Genomic DNA, 22,192 nt, shown 5'->3' with positions numbered 1-22,192 from the left:
AACATACATGCATCTTTAAAAAAAAAACCCTTCTTGGGGGGAGGAGCCAAGATGGCCGAATAGGAACAGCTCCAGTCTACAGCTTCCAGCATGAGCGGCGCAGAAGACAGGTGATTTCTGCATTTCCATCTGAGGTACCATGTTCATCTCACTAGGGAGTGCCAGATAGTGGGCGCAGGTCAGTGGGTGAGTGCACCCTGTGCCCCTCGAAGCAGGGGTGAGGCATTGCCTCACTCGGGAAGTGCACGGGGTCAGGGAGTTCCCTTTCCAGGGGTGACAGGCCACACCTGGAAAATCGGGCCACTCCCACCTGAATACTGTGATTTTCCCATGGGCTTAGGAAATGGTGCACCAGGAGATTATAGCCCACACATGGCACAGAGGGTCCTATGCCCATGGAGTCTCGCTGATTTCTAGCACAGCAGTCTGAGATCAAACAGCAAGGTGGCAGCGAGGCTGGGGGAGGGGTGCCCGCCATGGCCCAGGCTCGCTTAGCTAAACAAAGCAGCCAGGAAGCTTGAACTGGGTGGAGCCCACCACAGCTCAAGGAGGCCTGCCTGCCTCTGTAGGCTCCACCTCTGGGGGCAGGGCACAGACAAACAAAAAGACAGCAGTAACCTCTGCAGACTTAAATGTCCCTGTCTGACAGCTTTGAGGAGAGCAGTGGTTCTCCCAGCATGCAGCTGGAGATCTGAGAATGGGCAGACTGCCTCCTCAAGTGGATCCCAGACCCCTGACACCTGAGCAGCCTAACTGGGAGGCACCCCCCAGCAGGGGCAGACTGACACCTCACATGGCCGGGTACTCCAGCAGACCTGCAGCTGAGGGTCCTGCCTGTTAGAAGGAAAACTAACAAACAGAAAGGACATCCACACCAAAAACCCATCTGTACATCACCATCATCAAAGACCAAAAGTAGATAAAACCACAAAGGTGGGGAAAAAACAGAGCAGAAAAACTGGAAACTCTAAAAAGCAGAGTGCCTCTCCTCCTACAAAGGAACGCAGTTCCACACCAGCAACGGAACACAGCTGCATGGAGAATGACTTTGACGAGCTGAGGGAAGAAGGCTTCAGACGATCAAATTACTTCAAGCTATGGGAGGATATTCAAACCAAAGGCAAAGAAGTTGAAAACTTTGAAAAAAATTTAGAAGAATGTATAACTAGAATAACCAATACAGAGAAGTGCTTAAGGAGCTGATGGAGCTGAAAACCAAGGCTTGAGAACTACGTGAAGAATGCAGAAGCCTCAGGAGCCGATGCGATCAAATGGAAGAAAGGGTATCAGCCCTGGAAGATGAAATGAATGAAATGAAGCAAGAAGTGAAGTTTAGAGAAAAAAGAATAAAAAGAAATGAGCAAAGCCTCCAAGAAATATGGGACTATGTGAAAAGACCAAATCTACGTCTGATTGGTGTACCTGAAAGTGACGGAGAGAATGGAACCAAGTTGGAAAACACTCTGCAGGATATTATCCAGGAGAACTTCCCCAATCTAGCAAGGCAGGCCAACATTCAGATTCAGGAAATACAGAGAACGCCACAAAGATACTCCTCGAGAAGAGCAACTCCAAGACACACAATTGTCAGATTCACCAAAGTTGAAATGAAGGAAAAAATGTTAAGGGCAGCCAGAGACAAAGGTCGGGTTACCCTCAAAGGGAAGCCCATCAGACTAACAGCGGATCTCTTGGCAGAAACCCTACAAGCCAGAAGAGGGCGGGGGCCAATATTCAACATTCTTAAAGAAAAGAATTTTCAACCCAGAATTTCATATCCAGCCAAACTAAGCTTCATAATTGAAGGAGAAATAAAATACTTTACAGATAAGCAAATGCTGAGAGATTTTGTCACCACCAGGCCTGCCCTAAAAGAGCTCCTGAAGGAAGCGCTAAACATAGAAAGGAACAATTGGTACCAGCCGCTGCAAAATCATGCCAAAATGTTTACATCGAGAATAGGAAGAGACTGCATCAACTAACGAGCAAACTAACCAGCTAACATCTTAATGACAGGATCAAATTCACACATAACAATATTAACTTTAAACGTAAATGGACTAAATGCTCCAATTAAAAGACACAGACTGGCAAATTGGATAAAGAGTCAAGACCCATCAGTGTGCTGTATTCAGGAAACCCATCTCACATGCAGAGACACACATAGGCTCAAAATAAAGGGATGGAGGAAGATCTACCAAGCAAATGGAAAACAAAAAAAGGCAGGGGTTGCAATCCTAGTCTCTGAGCAAACAGACTTTAAACCAACAAAGATCAAAAGAGACAAAGAAGGCCATTACATAATGGTAAAGGGATCAATTCAACAAGAAGAGCTAACTATCTCAAATATATATGAACCCAATACAGGAGAACACAGATTCATAAAGCAAGTCTTGAATGACCTACAAAGAGACTTAGACTCCCACACATTAATAATGGGAGACTTTAACACCCCACTGTCAACATTAGACAGATCAACGAGACAGAAAGTCAACAAGGATACCCAGGAATTGAACTCAGCTCTGCACCAAGCGGACCTAACAGACATCTATAGAACTCTCCACCCCAAATCAACAGAATATACATTTTTTTCAGCACCACAACACATCTATTCCAAAATTGACCACATACTTGAAAGTAAAGCTCTCCTCAGTAAATGTAAAAGAACAGAAATTATAACAAACTATCTCTCAGATCACAGTGCAATGAAGCTAGAACTAAGGTTTAAGAATCTCACTCAAAACCCCTCAACTACATGGAAACTGAACGACCTGCTCCTGAATGACTACTGGGTACATAATGAAATGAAGGCAGAAATAAAGATGTTCTTTGAAACCAATGAGAACCAAGACACAACACACCAGAATCTCTGGGATGCATTCAAAGCAGTGTGTAGAGGGAAATTTATAGCACTAAACGCCCACAAGAGAAAGCAGGAAAGATCCCAAATTGACACCCTAACATCACAATTAAAAGAACTAGAAAAGCAAGAGCAAACACATTCAAAAGCTAGCAAAAGGCAAGAAATAATTAAAATCAGAGCAGAACTGAAGGAAATAGAGACACAAAAAACACTTCAAAAAATTAATGAATCCAGGAGCTGGTTTTCTGAAAGGATCAACAAAATTGATAGACCACTAGCAAGATTACTAAAGAAAAAAAGAGAGAAGAATCAAACAGATGCAATAAAAAATGATAAAGGGGATATCACCACTGATCCCACAGAAATACGAACTACCATCAGAGAATACTACAAACACATCTACGCAAATAAACTAGAAAGTCGAGAAGAAATGGATAAATTCCTCGACACATACACCCTCCCAAGACTAAACCAGGAAGAAGTTGAATCTCTGAATAGACCAATAACAAGAGCTGAAATTGTGGCAATAATCAATAGCTTACCAACCAAAAAAAGTCCAGGACCAGATGGATTCACAGCCGAATTCTACCAGAGGTACAAGGAGGAACTGGTACCATTCCTTCTGAAACTATTCCAATCAATAGAAAAAGAGGGAATCCTCCCTAACTCATTTTATGAGGCCAGCATCATCCTGATACCAAAGCCGGGCAGAGACACAACAAAAAAAGAGAATTTTAGACCAATATCCTTGATGAACATTGATGCAAAAATCCTCAATAAAATACTGGCAAAGCAAATCCAGCAGCACATCAAAAAGCTTATCCACCATAATCAAGTGCGCTTCATCCCTGGGATGCAAGGCTGGTTCAATATACGCAAATCAATAAATGTAATCCAGCGTATAAACAGAACCAAAGACAAAAACCACATGATTATCTCAATAGATGCAGAAAAGGCCTTTGACAAAATTCAACAATGCTTCATGCTAAAAACTCTCAATAAACTAGGTATTGATGGGGCATATCTCAAAAAAATAAGAGCTATCTATGAGAAACCCACAGCCAATATCATATTGAATGGGCAAAAATTGGAAGCATTCCCTTTGAAAACTGGCACGAGACAGGGATGCCCTCTCTCACCACTCCTATTCAACAGTGTTGGAAGTTTTGGCCAGGGCAATTAGGCAGGAGAAGGAAATAAAGGGTATTCAATTAGGAAAAGAGGAAGTCAAATTGTCCCTGTTTGCAGATGACATGATTGTATATCTAGAAAACCCCATCGTCTCAGCCCAAAATATCCTTAAGCTGATAAGCAACTTCAGCAAAGTCTCAGGACACAAAATCAATATACAAAAATCACAAGCATTCTTATACACCAACAACAGACAAACAGAGAGCCAAATCATGAGTGAACTCCCATTCACAATTGTTTCAAAGAGAATAAAATACCTGGGAATCCAACTTACAAGGGACGTAAAGGACCTCTTCAAGGAGAACTACAAACCACTGCTCAAGGAAATTAAAGAGGATACAAACAAATGGAAGAACATTCCATGCTCATGGGTAGGAAGAATCAATATCGTGAAAATGGCCACACTGCCCAAGGTAATTTACAGATTCAATGCCATCCCCATCAAGCTACCAATGACTTTCTTCACAGAATTGGAAAAAACTACTTCAAAGTTCATATGGAACCAAAAAAGAGCCTGCATCGCCAAGTCAATCCTAAACCAAAAGAACAAAGCTGGAGGCATCACGCTACCTGACTTCAAACTATACTACAAGGCTACAGTAACCAAAACAGCATGGTACTGGTACCAAAACAGAGATATAGACCAATGCAACAGAACAGAGCCCTCAGAAATAACGCTGCATATCTACAGCTATCTGATCTTTGACAAACCTGAGAAAAACAAGCAATGGGGAAAGGATTCCCTATTTAATAAATGGTGCTGGGAAAACTGGCTAGCCATATGGAGAAAGCTGAAACTGGATCCCTTCCTTACACCTTATACAAAAATCAATTCAAGATGGATTAAAGACTTAAACGTTAGACCTAAAACCATAAAATCCCTAGAAGAAAACCTAGGCATTACCATTCAGGACATAGGCATGGGCAAGGAATTCGTGTCTAAAACACCAAAAGCAATGGCAGCAAAAGCCAGAATTGACAAATGGGATCTAATTAAACTCAAAAGCTTCTGCACTGCAAAAGAAACTACCATCAGAGTGAACAGGCAACCTACAAAATTGGAGAAAATTTTCACAACCTACTCTTCTGACAAAGGGCTAATTCCCAGAATCTACAATGAACTCAAACAATGAACTCAAACAAAGAAAAAAACAAACAACCCCATCAAAAAGTGGGCAAAGGACTTGAACAGACACTTCTCAAAAGAAGACATTTATGCAGCCAAAAAACACATGAAAAAATGCTCACCATCACTGGCCATCAGAGAAATGCATATCATAACCACAATGAGATACCATCTCACACCAGTTAGAATGGCAATCATTAAAAAGTCAGGAAACAACAGGTGCTGGAGAGGATGTGGAGAAATAAAAAAACTTTTACTCTGTTGGTGGGACTGGAAACTAGTTCAACCATTGTGGATGTCGGTGTGGTGATTCCTCAGGGATCTAGAACTAGAAATTCCATTTGACCCAGCAATCCCATTACTGGGTATATACCCAAAGGACTATAAATCATGCTGCTATAAAGACACATGCACATGTATGTTTATTGTGGCATTATTCACAATAGCAAAGACTTGAAACCAACCCAAATGTCCAACAATGATAGACTGGATTAAGAAAATATGGCACATATACACCATGGAATACTATGCAGCCACAAAAAATGATGAGTTCACGTGCTTTGTAGGAACATGGATGAAACTGGAAATCATCATTCTCAGTAAACTATCGCAAGAACAAAAAACCAAACACCGCATATTCTCACTCATAGGTGGGAATTGAATAGTGAGAACACATGGACACAGGAAGGGGAACATCACACTCTGGGGACTGTTGTGGGGTGGGGGGAGGGGAGAGGGATAGCATTGGGAGATACATCTAATGCTAGATGACGAGTTAGTGGATGCAGCGCACCAGCATGGCACATGTATACATATGTAACTAACCTGCACATTGCGCACATGTACCCTATTTCCTAAAGTATAATAATAACAAATAAATAAATAAATAAGAAAAAAAACCCTTCTTTGAGAAAATAAATTCAAAAAATTGAAAGAAGCTGTTTATACATTAGATACACAGATATTAACATAAGGACAGAAGAAATACAACAGAGTAAGAAAAGACAACATCTCCAAAGGAATGCAACAACTTTCCAGCAACAGATCCATCGAAAAAAATGTATGAAATCTTAAAAAAGAGTTGAAAATGGTATTAAAAATCTCAAAAAGATACAAGAAAACAGATATTATTTTAAAATACCAATTTAAGATATTAATGAGAAATTTACAAAAAAATAGATATCATAAAAAAATCTGGAACCAATTAATTCATTGAATGAAATAAAAATATATTTGTAAGTTTCAAAACTAGGCTAAATCAAACAGAATTTCAGAACTTGAAGACTGATGTTTTCAAATAACGCAGCCAGAAAAAAACAGGGAAAAATTAAAAAGAATAAGGAAAGTCAACAAGACATATGGGACACCATAAAGTGACTAAATATTCAAAATTTTTATGTCCCAGAAGGTGAAGGGGAAACAAAATAAATGGAACAGCTATTTAACAAAATGATAGCTGTAAACTTCCTAAGCCTAGCAAAATATTTAGATATCTAATACATAATAAACAGAAATTCCAAAATATACACAACTAAAATTTCTTCCCCAGGTCACATTATAGTCAAACTGTAAAAAGTCAAAGAGAGAATTCTAAAAACCCCCAAAAATGCCTATAAAGGCACATATAAAGGAATTTTCATGAGACTAACAGCAAATTTCTCAGCAAACCTTACATGCCAGGAGAGAATTCGATAATATATTCCAAGTTGTGAAAGAATAAAAACTGCCAGCCAACAACACTATACCCAGTAAAGGAGCTTTTCATAAATGGATGAGGAATAGTCCTTCCCAGAAAGGCAAAAGCTGAGAGGGTTTATCACCACTAGAATGGCCCTACCAGAAATGCTTAAGAAAGTCATACACCTGAAGTGAAAGGACAATATCCACCATTATGAAAACGCATAAACATATAAAACTCACTGGTAGAGGAAACACAAAAAATAATAAAAGGAAAGCACTGAAATGGTACCACTACAGAAAATCACCAAACCCCAGTGATAAATAATGAGAGAAAAATAAAGAAACAAATAATATATAAAACAACCAGGAATCAACTAATAAAATGACACAAGCAAGTCCTGACATATCAATAGTAAGCTTGAATGTAAGCAGGTTAAATTCTCCACTTAAAAGATATTGACTGGCAGAATGAATTTTTAAATGACCCAATTGTATGCTGCTCACAAGAAACTCACTTCACATGTAAATGTGTATCTAGTAAAAGTAATGGGATGAAATAAAATGTTCCATGGAAATGAAAACCAAAAGCAAGCAGGAGTAGCTGTACTTAAATAACAGACTTTAAAGAAAAAAAGGCAAAAAGACAAAAAGTATTACATAATAATAAAATAATAAATTCAGCAGGAGAATATAACACCTCCTGAGTCCTAGGCAGCTACAGGCACCATTTTGAAGGTCTAGACCCACACCAGACTGCATCCTGCATATATATATATACACACACATATATATGTATATACACATATATACACACACACATATATATGTACATACATATATATACACACACATATATATGTATATACACATATATACACACACACATATATGTACATACATATATATACACACACACATATATGTGCATACATATATATACACACACACATACATATATATGTATATACATATATACACACATACATGTACTATATACACATGCACATTCTATATATATGTGTGTGTGTGTATATATATCTATATATGTACATATATAGAAAGTCATACACCTGGAAGTGAAAAGACTGTATCCACCATTATTAGAACACATAGGGAGCCTACTGCAGCTCAGTAAAGCTGCCATAGCCATACTGTCTCTCTAGATTCCTCTGCTCTGAGCAGGGCATCTCTGAAAGACAGCAGCCCCAGTCAGGGACTTATAGATAAAACTCCCATCTGCCTGAGACAGAGCACCTGGGAGAAGGGGTGGCTGTGAACACAGATTCAGCAGACTTAAACATTCCTGCCTACTGTCTCTGAAGAGAGCAGGGGATCTCCCAGCACAGCACTTGACCTCCACTAAGAGACAGACTGCCTTCTCAGGTGGGTCCCTGACGCCCATGTCTCCTGACTGGGACATACCTCCCAGCAGGGGTCAACAGACATCTCATACAGGAGAGCTCTGGCTGCCATCTGGTGGGTGCCCCTCTGGGACAAAGCTTCCAGAGGAAGGAACAGGCAGCAATCTTTGTGTCCTGCAGCCTTTGCTGGTAATACCCAGGAAAACAGGGTCTAGAGTGGACCTCCAGCAAACTCCAGCAGACTTGCAGCAGAGGAGCCTGTTAGAAGGAAAACTAACAACAGAAAGGAATGGCATCAACATCATCAGAAAAAACGACCACACAGAAACTTAATCTGAAGGTCATGATCACTAAAGACCAAAGGCAGATAAATCCACAAAGATGAGGAAAAACCAGTGCAAAAAGGCTGAAAATTCCAAAAACCAAAATGCCTCTTCTCCTACAAATGATCAAAAATCCTCACCAGCAAAGGAACAAAACTGGATGGACAATAAATTTGATGAATTGAAGGAAGTAGGCTTCAGAAGGTGGGTAATAACAAACTCCTCAGAGCTAAAGAAGCATGTTCTAACTCAATGCAAAAAAGCTAAGAATCTTGAAACAAGGTTAGAGGAATTGCTAACTGGAATAACCAGTTTAGAGAAGAATATAACTGACCTGATGGAGCTGAAAAACACAGCACGAAAACTTCATGAAGCGTTCACAAGTATCACTAGCCAAATCGATCAAGCAAAAGAAAGGATATCAGAGATTGAAGATCAACTTAATGAAATAAAACATGAAGACAAGATTAGAAAAAAAAAGAATGAAAAGGAGCAAGCAAAGCCTCCAAGACATATGGGACTGTGTGAAAAGACCAAATGTATGTTTCATTGCTGTACCTGAAAGTGACGGAAAGAATGGAACCAAGTTGGAAAACACTCTCCTGGATATCATCCAGGAGAACTTCCCCAACCTAGCAAGACAGGTCAACATTCAAATTCAGGAAATACAGAGAACACAACAAAGTTACGCCTTGAGAATCATCAGATTCACCAAGGGTGAAATGAAGGAAAAAATGTTAAGGGCAGCCAGAGAGAAAGGTGTGGTTACCCACAAAAAGAAGGCCATCAGACTAACAGCAGATCTCTCTGCAGAAACCCTACAAGCCAGAATAGAGTGGGGGCCAATATTTAACATTCTTAAGGAAAAGAATTTTCAACCCAGAATTTCATATCCAGCCAAACTAAGCTTCATAAGCCAAGGAGAAATAAAATCCTTTACGGACAAGCAAATGTTGAGAGACTTTGTCACCACCAGGCCTACCTTACAAGAGCTCCTGAAGAAAACACTAAACACAGAAAAACAAAGACAAAAACAAAAACAAAAAACAAGGTACCAGCCATGAGAAAAACCTGCCAAATTGTAAAGACCGTCGAAACTATGAAGAAACTGCATCAATTAACAAGCAAAATAACCAGCTAGCATCATAATGACAGGATCAAATTCACACATAACAATATTAACCTTAAAAGTAAATGGGCTGAATGCCTCAATTAAAAAACACAGATGGAAAAATTGGATAAAGAGTCAAGACCAATCACTGTGCTGTATTCAGGAGACCCATCTCACATGCAAAGACACACCTAGGCTCAAAATAAAAGGATAGAAGATTAACAAAGCAAAAAACAACAACAACAAAAAAAAGCAAGGGTTGCAATCCTGGTCTCTGATAAAACAAACATTAAACCAATGAACATCTAAAAAGACCAAGAACATTACATAATGGTAAAGGGATCAATGCAACAAGAAGAGGTAACTAACGTAAATATATATGCACCCAATACAGGGGCACCCAGATTCATAAAGCAAGTTCTTAGAGACCTACAAAGAGACTTAGACTCCCACACAATAATAGTGGGAGATTTTAACACCCCACTATCAATATTAGACAGGTAAACAAGACAGAAAAGTAACAAGAATATTCAGGACTTGAACTCAGCTCTGGACCAAGCTGACCTAATAGACATCTACAGAACTCTCCACCCCATATCAACAGAATATACATTCTTCTCAGCACCACATTGCACTTATTCTAAAATTGATGACATAATTGGAAGTAAAACACTCCTCAGCAAATGCAAAAGAATGGAAATCATGACAAACAGCCTGTCAGACCACAGTGCAATCAAATTAGAACTCAAGATTAAGAAACTCACTAAAAACTGCACAACTAGATGGAAACTGAACAACCTGCTCCTGACTGACCACTGGGTAAATAACGAAATTAAGGCAGAAATAAATAAGTTCTTCAAAACCAACGAGAACAAGGACACAACTTACCAGAATCTCTGGGATACAGCTAACGCAGTATTTAGAGGGAAATTTATAGCACTAAATGTCCACAGGAGAAAGCAGGAAAGATCTAAAATTGACACCCTAACATCAAAATTAAAAGAACTAGAGAAGCAAGAGCAAACAAATCCAAAAGCTAGAAGAAGACAAGAAATAACTAAGATCAGAGCAGAATTGAAGGAGATAGAGACACAAAATCCCTTCAAAAAATCAATGAATCCACGAGCTGGTTTTTTGAAAAAATCATCAAAATAGATAGACCTCTAGACAGACTAATAAAGAAGAAAAGAGAAAAGAATCGATATCACCTCTGATCCCACAGAAATACAAACTACCATCAGAGAATACTAGAAATACCTCTATGTCAATAAAATAGAAAACCTAGAAGAAATGGGTAAATTTCTAGACACATACACCCTCCAAAGACTAAACCAGTAAGAAGTCGAATACCTGAATACACCAATAACAAGTTCTGAAATTGAGGCAGTAATTAATAGCCTACCAACCAAAAAAACCCAGGACAAGACAGATTCACAGCCGAATTCTACCAGAGGTACAAAGAGGAGCTGGTACCATTCCTTCTGAAACTATTCCAAACAATAGAAAAACAGGGACTCCTCCCTAACTCATTTTATGAGGCCAGCATCATCCTGATACCAAAACCTGGCAGAGACACAACAACAGCAACAAAAAAGAAAACTTCAGGCCAATATTCCTGATGAACATCGATGCAAAAATCCCCAATAAAATACTGGCAACCTGAAACCAGCAGGACATCAAAAAGCTTATCCACCATGATCAAGTCAGCTTCATCCCCAGGATGCAAGGGTGGTTCAACATATGCAAATTAATAAATGTAATCCAACACATAAACAGAACCAATGGACAAAAACCATATGATTGTCTCAATAGATGCAGAAAAGGCCTTCAATAAAATTCAACACCTCTTCATGCTAAAAACTCTCAATAAACTGGGTATTGATGGAAAGTATCTCAAAATAACAAGAACTATTTATAACAAACCTACAGTCCATATCATACTGAATGGGCAGAAGCCAGAAGTATTCCCTTTGAAAACTGGTACAAGACACTCCGATTCAACATATTATTGAAAGTTCTGGCCAGGGCAATCAGGCAAGAGAAAAAAAATAAAAGGTATTCAAACAGGAAAAGAGGAAGTCAAATTGTCTCTTTTGCAGATCACATGATTGTATATTTAGAAAACCCTGTCGTCTCAGCCCCAAATCTCCTTAAGCTGACCAGCAACTTCAGGAAAATCTCAGGTCTCACTGCTCAAGGAAGTAAGGGAGGACACAAACAATTGGAAAATCATTCCATACTCATGGACAGGAATAATCAATGCCATGAAAATGGCCATATTGCCCAAAGTAATTTATAGATTCAATGCTATCCTCATCAAGCTACCATTGACTTTTTTCACAGAATTAGAAAAAATTACTTTACATATGGAAGTGAAAAAGAGCCCATATAGCCAAGACAATCCTAAGCAAAAAAATAAAAGCTGAAGGCATCACACTACCTGACTTCAACTATACTACAAGGCTACAGTAAACAAAACAGCATGGTACTGGTACCAAAACAGATATATAGACCAATGGAACAGAACAGAGGCCTCAGATATAATGCCACAAGTCTACAACCATCTGTTTTTGAGAAACTTGCCAAAAACAAGCAGTGGGGAAAGGGTTCCCTATTTAATAAATGGTGTTGGGAAAACTGGCTAGCCATATGCAGAAAACTGAAACTGGACCCCTTCCTTACACCTTATACAAAAATTAGCTCAAGATAGATTAAAGATTTGAATGTAAGACCTAAAACACACAAATACAAAATCCCTAAATGAAAACCTAGGCAATATCATTCAGGACATATGCATGGGCAAAGACTTCATGACTAAAACACCAAAAGCAATGGCAACAAAAGCCAAAATTGACAAATGGGATCTAATTAAAATAAAGAGCTTCTGCACAGCAAAGGAAACTATCATCAGAGTGAACAGGCAACCTACAGAATGGGAAAAAATTTTTGCAATCTACCCATCTGGAAAAGGGCTAATATCCAGAATCTACAAAGAACTTAAACAAATTTACAAGACAAAAAACAAACCACCCCATCATAAAGTGGGCAAATGATATGAAGAGATACTTCTCAAATAAGACATTTATGCGGCCAGCAAACATATGAAAAAAAGCTCATCATCACTGGTCATTAGAGAAATGCACATCAAAATCACAATGAGATACCATCTCATGCAAGTTATAATGATGATCATTAAAAAGTCAGGAAACAACAGATGCTGTAGAGGATGTGGAGAAATAGGAACACTTTTACACTGTTGGTGGGAGTGTCAATTAGTTCAACCATTGTGGAAGACAGTGTATCAATTCCTCAAGAACCTAGAACAGGAAATATCATTTGAACCAGCAATCCCACTACTGGGTATATACCCAAAGGCTTATAAATCATTCTACTATAAAGACACATGGCCATATATGTTTACTGCAGCAGTATTCACAATAGCAAAGACTTGGGACCAACCCAAATGCCCATCAATGATAGACTGGATAAAGAAAATGTGGCACATACACACCATGGAATACTATGCAGCCATAAAAAATGATGAGTTCATGTCCTTTGCAGGGATAGGGATGAAGCTCAAAACTATCATTCTCAGCAAACTAACACAGGAACAGAAAACAAAACCCCACATGTTCTTACTCATAAGCGGGAGTTGAACAATGAGAAGACGTGAATACAGGGAGGGAAACATCACACACCAGGTCCTGTTGGCGGTGGGGGGGGGGGGTGGGGGGTGGCGCTAAGGGAGAGATAGCATTAGGAGAAATACCTAATGTAGGTGACGGGCTGACGGGTGCAACAAACCACCATGGCACGTGTATACCTAGGTAACAAACTGGCACATTCTGCACAGGTATCCCAGAACTTAAATTATATATAAAAAATAAAACAAATAAACATAATACTCACTATATATATATATATATATATATATATATATATATATATATATAGTGCACCCAGTTGCCACTGAGGGACTGAGATGATTGGCACACTCCTAATGTATCATCAGAGTGGAGAGAAGAAATAAACAGTAGCTAGCAAGACGGAGAAAGCGGGGCTACTCCACACTGGGACTTGTTCCTGGCCGCCAGTAACTCCAGAAGAATGCATGAGTTGAACTGGTAAAAAAGCAACCTGTTCTCTCCATAGGCTTCTTGAATGCCAGCAGAAGGAGACCTCTCAACCACCATGGACACTCGAGTTGGCAGGGAGACCTGCTTAAAGAAGTGGTAAGGGTAGCAATCCAGCTGAGGTGAAGCCCAGAGAGTTTCGTGCAGCAGCATCTGTAGTGGAGCAGAGGCAGAGGCAGCCATTCCCCCAGGCTTGACTTGCTCCCATAGGAAACATTAGCCCTAGAGGAACTATTGAACCTTAACTCTGCAGGGTGTTCTTGTCCACCACATGGGGCTGGTCTGACATGAGCAGCCCTTAATTTCCTGGCCTCTCCAGTTGGCCCAAGCCTAGTCACACTTGTGCAAAGAAGCCTTGAGTGCCCTAGGGACCTGCATCATGGCTTCTGTGCTGGTGAAACGTTTCTGACTAATGGAGAGCTCCAACAGTGCTGCCCCCATGGCCACACAAGAGAATTTCTGCTACCTCCTCACAATGCAGCTTCCCGTGGGCCAACAGCAACCCTGCACATCACTTTGATGACAAGTGTGTACATGGGCATGTTTGCTTTCTTTGACCTGTCAGTGCACCTCTGTGCTTGCACCCTGCCCTTCCACTGCTACAGCAAATATACAGACCACTGCCCTCTCTGCACAAACCGCCATTGCAGTCAGAGCCTTGGCAAGCACAGAATCAGCAAGGCCCACCCTTGCACCAACACTGTCACAGGAGAAAAACTAAGCATAAAAACAAGGAATTCTCCTCCACCCTGAGCAACCACCCATATCTGTGGCACGAAAAGAATGCACACAGACCTGCTCCACCCCATGCGAACACCACCACCATCATGACCCTTGCAAACAAGGACCCCTTGGCCCCAAGCCGAACTGCCTTCACCACTGTGATGAACACTCACATAGAGGCAGTCCCCCAAGCCCCTGTTAGCACCCTGCCACAGGTGACAAGTGTGCACCTGCCAGACTGCTGCTGTTGCTGGCACATGCAAAAATGAACAGATTCTTCAGTAGCCGCATTACAAAACACTTTGGCTGACACCACCCATCAGAGTCTAGTGACCAGCTGCTGGAGAGCATCTTGGCCCCTCAGTGTAGTGAATTTCAAACATCAGAAAGACAGAGAACAATTCTGGGGCCTGATACAAGGCCCCCAGAGTGAGAGCAAATGGTACAAGAATTCAAAGTAGAGTGTTGGTCCCCTAAAATCTTCCAGAAATGAAGCCAGTTGGCTTAAGTGACTTCATACCACAATCAAACCATAAAGGGCATAAATAAAATACAAGAAAAAAATGCAAGTTCAGCAACTCAGACCAAAAATTTTAAAAATAAAAAAACCCCATAAGCCCATAAAGATGAGAAAACCAGCACAAAAACCCTGACAACTCAAAAGGCCAGAGTGCCTTGGTCCTCCAAATGACTGCACCACCTCTCCAGCAAAGGTTCTGAACAGGGCTGATGGCTGAAATGACAGAAATAAAATTTATAATATGAATAAAAAGGAAGATCATTGAGATCCAGGAGTACATCAAAACCCAATCTATATAAGCTAAGAATCAAAATGAAATAATAAAAGAGCTGAAAGATAAAATAGCCACTATAGAAAGAAATATAACTGAACTAATAGAGCTGAAAATCACATGACAAAAATTTCATAATGCAATCACAGGTATTAATAGGAAAATAGACCAAATGGAGGAAAGAATCTCAGAGCTTGAAGACAGGCTTTCTGAAACAAGACAGCCAGACAAGAAGAGAGGAAAAAAAATTTAAAAGAATGAACAAAACCTCTGACAAATATGGGATTATGTAAAGAGACCAAATCTTTGATTCACCGAAGTCCCCGAAAAAGATGGAGAGAGTGGAAGCAACTTGGAAAACATATTTCAGATTATCATTCATGAGAACTTCTTCAACCTAGCTAGAGAGGCCAAAACGCAAATTCAAAAAATGCAGAGAATCCCAGTAGAATACTTCTGAAGAAAATCATCCCCAAGCAACATAATCATCAGATTCTCCAAACACAAAATAAAAGTAAAAATGTTAAAGGCAGGCAGAAAACAAGGTTAGGTCACCTAGAAAGGGAATCCAATCAGAAAAACAGTGAACTTCTCAGCAGAAACCCTACTGGAAAGCCAATATTCAACATTCTTTTTTTTTTAATTTTATTATTATTATACTTTAAGTTTTAGGGTACATGTGCACAATGTGCAGGTTAGTTACATATGTATACATGTGCCATGCTGGTGTGCTGCACCCATTAACTCGTCATTTAGCATTAGGTATATCTCCTAATGCTATCCCTTCCCCCTCCCCCCACCCCACAACAGTCCCCAGAGTGTGATGTTCCCCTTCCTGTGTCCATGTGTTCTCATTGTTCAATTCCCACCTATGAGTGAGAACATGCGGTGTTTGGTTTTTTGTTCTTGCGATAGTTTACTGAGAATGATGATTTCCAATTTCATCCATGTCCCTACAAAGGACATGAACTCATCAATTTTGTGGCTACATAGTATTCCATGGTGTATATGTGCCACATTTTCTTAATCCAGTCTAACATTGTTGGACATTTGGGTTGGTTCCAAGTCTTTGCTATTGTGAATAATGCCACAATAAACATACGTGTGCATGTGTCTTTATAGCAGCATGATTTATAGTCCTTTGAGTATATACCCAGTAATGGAATGGCTGGGTCAAATGGTATTTCTAGTTCTAGATCCCTGAGGAATCGCCACGCTGACTTCCACAATGGTTGAACTAGTTTAGAGTCCCACCAACAGTGTAAAAGTGTTCCTATTTCTCCACATCCTCTCCAGCACCTGTTGTTTCCTGACTTTTTCATGATTGCCATTCTAACTGGTGTGTGATGGTATCTCATTGTGGTTTAGATTTTCATTTCTCTGATGGCCAGTGATGGTGAGCATTTAAAGAAAATAAGCTCCAACACAGAATTTCATATATAGCCAAACTAAGCTTCATAAGCAAAAAGAAAATAAGATAATTTCCAGACAAGCAAATGCTAAGAAAATTTGTTACCATCAAACCTACTTTAAAAGAGCCCCTGAAAAAGTCACTAAATATGGAAAAGAAAGCCCATTACTAGCCACTACAAAAACATACTGAAATACAGAGGCCAGTAACAATATAAAGCAACCACATAAACAAGTCTGAAAAATAGCCAGCTAATATCATGTTGACAAGATCAAATGTACACATATCAACACTAATCTTGAAGGTAAACAGGCCAAATGCCCCAATTAAAAGGCACAGAGTAGTAAGGTCGATTAAATGCCAAGAACCATTGGCAAGCTGTCTTCGAGAAATCCATCTCACATGAAATCACACACATAGACTTAAAGAGCTGCAGAAAAATCTACCAAGAAAATGGAAAACAAAAGAAAGCACAAAATGTAATCCTAACTTCAGGCAAAACAAACTTTAAACCAACAAACATCAAAAAAGACAAAGAAAAGCATTATGTGATGGTAAAGGGTTCAATGAAACAAGAAGACCTATCATAAATATATATGCCCTGAGCATAGGAGTACTCTGATCCATAAAGCAAGATCTTAGAGACCTTCAAAGAGACATAGACTCACGCACAGTAAGAGTGGGAGACTTCAACACCCCACTCAGCATATTAGAAAGATCATCAAGGCAGAAAATTAACAAAGATATTCAGGACCTAAACTCAGCACTAGCTTAACTGGACCTGATAGATATCAACAAAACTCTCCACTAAAAAACAGTAATATATACATTCTTCTCATCTCCACATAACAAATACTCTAAAATCAATCATGTAATCATAATTAAAACAATCCTAAACAAATGCAAAAGAACAGAAATAATAACAACCAATCTCTCAGACCACAGCACAAACAAATAATAAACCAGGACTAAAAAACTCATTCAAAACCATACAATTACATGAAAATGGAATAACCTGCTCCTGAATGACTTTTGGGTAAATGATGAAATTGAAATAGAAATCAAAAAGTTTGTTCAGACTAATGAGCATAAAGATACAACATCCCAGAATCTCTAGAATACAGCTAAGGCAGTGTTAAAAGGAAAATTTATAGCACTAAATGCCCATATCAAAAAGTTAGAAAGTACGCCACTGCACTCCAGCCTGGGCGACAGAGCGAGACTCCGTCTCAAAATAAATAAATAAATAAATAAATAAATAAATAAATAAATAAATAGAAAGACCTCAATTTAACAACTTAACAGCACAACTAGAAGAACTAGAGAACCAAGAAAAAGCCAACCCCAAGGGTAGCAGAACACAAGAAATAACCAAAATCAGAACTGAAAAGAAGATAGAGACAAGAAAAAGCATTAAAAGATTAACTCAAGGAGTTGGTTTTTTGACATAAAATAATAAAATAAGTGCATAGCTAGGTAGAATAAAGAAATAGGGAGAGAAGATCTAAATAAATACAATCAAAAACTATGAAATGGATATTACCACAAACCCTACAAAAATACGAATTAACACCAGACTGTATAATAACCTGCAATGCATATAAATAAAAAGATATAGAAAAAGATAGATGAATTTCTGGACACATACACCCTCCCAAGATGAAACCAGGAAATAATTCAATCTCTGAACACACCAATAATGAGCACCAAAAGTGAATCACTAATAAATAGCCTACCAATTAAAAAAGGCCCAAGACCAGAAGGATTCACAACTAAATAGTAACAGATGTACAAAGAAGAGCTGGTATCATTCCAGCTGAAATTATTCCCCCCCAAAAAAAAACAACAACGAAGAAAAGACTTCTCCCTAAATCATTTCACGACCCTGACATCAAAACCTAGCAAGGAAACAACAACAAAAAACCACCCCAGGCCAATATCCTTGATGAAAATATCTTCAACAAAACACTGACAAACTGAAGCTGGCAGCATATTAAAAAACTTATCCACCAAGATCAAGTACATTTTATTCATAGAATTAAAAATTGGTTCAACATACACAAATCAAAAAATGTGATTCATTATATAAACAAAACAAAAAACAAAAACCAAACTATTATCTCAATAGTTGTAGAAAAGCTTTTTAATAAAATTAAACACCCCTTCAGGCTTAAAATTCTTAATAAACTAGGTATTGAAGAAACATGCCTCAAAATAATGAGAGCCATGTATGAGAGACTCACAGCCAACATCATACAGAATGGGACAAAGCTGAAAGCATTCTCCTTGAAAACTGGTGCAAGACAAAGGTGCCCTGTCTCACCAACTCTATTCAACATAGTATTGGAAGTCCTCAGCAGAGCAATCAGGTAAGAGAAATAAAAAAAAAAAATCCAAATAGAAAGAGAGGAAGTCAAACTGCTCCTGTGTCCAGATGACATAATCCTACACCTAGAAAACCTTGCGGTCTCAACCCAAAAGCTCCTTAAGCTGATAAACAACTTAAGCAAAGTCTCAGGATAAAAAATCACTGTACAAAAATCACAGGCCAAATGCGGTGGCTCACACCTGTAATCCCAGCAAATTGGGAGGTGGAGGCAGGTGGATCTCTTGAGGCCAGCAGTTCGAGACCACCCTACCCTGGCCAACATGGCAAAACGTTGCCTCTATTAAAAATATAAAAAATAGCCAGGTGTAATGGTGCATGCCTGTAGGATCAGCTACTTGGGAGAATGAGACAGGAGAATCACTTGAAGCCGGCAGGTGGAGTTTACAGTGGACCGCGATCATGCCACTGCACTCCAGCATGGGCTACAGAGCGGGACTCCATCCCCACAAAAAAAGTCACTAGAATTCCTACACTCCAACAACGGTAAAGTTCAGAGGTAAATCAAGAATGCAACCCCAGTCACAATCCCTACCAAAAAAATATGAAATACCTAGGAACATGACTACCAAGAAAGGTGAAAGATCTCTACAAAGAGAATGCAAAACACTGCTAAAAAAAAAAAAAAAAAAAAAAAAGAGATGACACAAACAAATGGAAAAACATTTCATGCTCATGGATAGGAAGAATGATTATCATTAGAATGGTCAAATTGCCAAAAGCAGTTTCAGGATTCAATGCTATTCCTATCAAACTACCAATGACATTCTTCGCAGAACTAGAAAAAAACTATTTTAAAATTCATATGAGAGCTCAGATTAAGATGGCGGATAAGAGGCAGGACTAGCGCTAGAAGGTGTGATACAGGGTCCAGAGTGGGCTCAGAGGCCGGTGCCTCTCAGCAGTCACTGTGGCTGCAGCTACCTTCTCATGGCCATGGCTGTGCTCCTCTAGCCTTTCAGTGGCTTCCCTTTGAGCTGCAGTTTGGACTTCCTGCAGCCGCTGGCTCGCCTTCCCTAGCCGGTTTTCCCACCTGGGAGCAGACAGCGCCCAGCTGGCACAGTGGCTAGGACCATGCGCAGTTCCAAGCAGCCTTAGCGGGAGAATGGTGCACGGCATTTTTTCATTCGTTGTAAAAAGAAACACAAGCGAGAGGAGGAGGATGACGATTGCCTGCTAAAAAAAAAAAATAAATAATAATAATAATAGTAATAATTGAAGCAGAGCTCTGTGCTGGTCATAATGAATGAATTCTTTGTGCACACCAAGATGTAGAGGGGTGTGGAGTGTGGAGTAAATCCATGCACTAGTAGCCTTTCTCTACCTGGGATATTAGATGCTATTTGTGAAGAAATAGATCAGACGACTGGAGAACCAGTGTGAAGTTGCCTGAAGTAAGCTTCAGGAGATTGAAGATAGGATAAGTGATGAAGATGAAGAAGTTGAAGCTCATAGAAATGTTAACCACCTCCGTAGTCTTCTCCTTCTCCATGAAAACAGGTTTGAAGAAGGAATTTGATGAACTTTACAAAAAAATAATTGAGTTTATGAGCCATCCTTCCATGGAGCTTGTTCTCTAGAAACCCCTCACCGAGCTCCTTCCCGATAAGCCAAAGCCATCCTCTAATGCTAAGAACTATACAGGAGAGAGCCAAGCTAAGCATGCAGCTGCTGGCACTGCCTTCTCTCAGAGAACTGTCCTTGGAACTTTGGCACACAGGGGTGTCTCTTTATAATGGTTTGGAGATAGCTACTAGCACAGAAGAAGAGAAGGAACTCTAGAGACCAATTTCTACACTAAAGTCATCAAACGTTAGGAGAATCCTGTGTTCATTTATGAGCCGATTTGCATAGTATAGGGACTTGCAAGTTTTATGAAACGGGTTTAATAATATCTACACCTGTGATTTGGGGTGGGACTCTCTTTTAGGGTAGACATTTATTGAATTCAACTTTTTGCCAAGAAAGTTTGTCTCAAAGGAAAAACAGTTTTCTGTGGGGCTTATTAAAGAAATGTTGGATTACAGTCTCTTCAAACGTAAGTATAGAAGCTGTATGTATAAGGGTGACTTAAATCACATGTCACATTGTCTAGACTATTCAGACACTTAGAGAATATTCTCCTTGAATTAAAAAGAATGATTAAGAAAGAAGGATCCTCCTACTACAACTGTACACTGACAGTTAAGTCACAGCTTAGACTGTAGATACAAGCTGTTTACAGTAGTGACTGTATATAATGGGGAGAAGGAGGGAAGAGAGCAGTAGCTTAAGCCTATTGCTAAGAAATTTAATAAAGGCCCTGAAACTTGTAAATTAGTTGTCGATTCAATATAGCTCTGTTGAATAAATAGCCAATAGCATTGTGGCTCTCCTCTTTGCCTATGAAAATACAGACAAAAAATTTTTCCTTCAAGGCTTTTTGCCTTGTGCCACTGTTGCTCCTTGGTTTCCCATGCATAATTGATAAGCCAAGTTATTCAATAATGTTTACAAATTAATTAACTTTGAATGATAGTTAAAAGATTATGAGGTAACTCATGTGCAAATTGCCTATGGGAGAAGCATCCTATAGTTCATCCTAAGGAAGTGCTTTGTCAGCTAAACCCAATATTGATAACTTTAGTAATTAAAAAAAAGTTATACTTGTATTAGAAAGTTGTTTTAAAATGTTAATTTAGAAAACAGTGAAATTGAAAATGTAGGAGCAAATGACATTCAGGTTAACTGAAATAGCCAATTTGATTGGTGCTTAGACTATTGTGCAGCAGGCCTAAATGGTAGTGGACAATTGCTTCCTGCTAGCAGAAAGCCTTCATCTTCTTGAGTACCTAAGCCAGGTTCCAGGTGTCCTTTGAGGATAGCCAGATTTGAAAATTTTAGTTTATCAAGAAGAGCTCTTCTGTGTGGCAGGGACTCACAGGGCAAAGTAAAATTACAATTTCTTTACTGCTACAGAATATGCACTTAAGTTACTAAATGAGTGCTCTGGTATAATACTGGCCCTCCCTTCACACAACAGGACACTATCCCAGTTTTGTTTTGTTTTCTGGGTTTCCTCCCCCTTTGTAGGCAGGCACAAGATACCATTTG

At 39.3% G+C, this 22,192-nt stretch overlaps 1 pseudogene; it reads left to right on the top strand.

Annotated features, from left to right (window-relative positions):
• Positions 1 to 20,035: 20,035 nt before the first annotated feature.
• LOC129023980 (coiled-coil domain-containing protein 117-like) lies at positions 20,036 to 20,881 on the top strand (annotated as a pseudogene).
• The last annotated feature ends 1,311 nt before the right edge of the window (positions 20,882 to 22,192 follow it).

Source organism: Pongo pygmaeus, chromosome X, assembly GCF_028885625.2.
Source record: "Pongo pygmaeus isolate AG05252 chromosome X, NHGRI_mPonPyg2-v2.0_pri, whole genome shotgun sequence".
In the NCBI taxonomy this organism is placed as follows: domain Eukaryota; kingdom Metazoa; phylum Chordata; class Mammalia; order Primates; family Hominidae; genus Pongo; species Pongo pygmaeus.
This window is presented reverse-complemented; position numbering and strand designations above follow the sequence as displayed.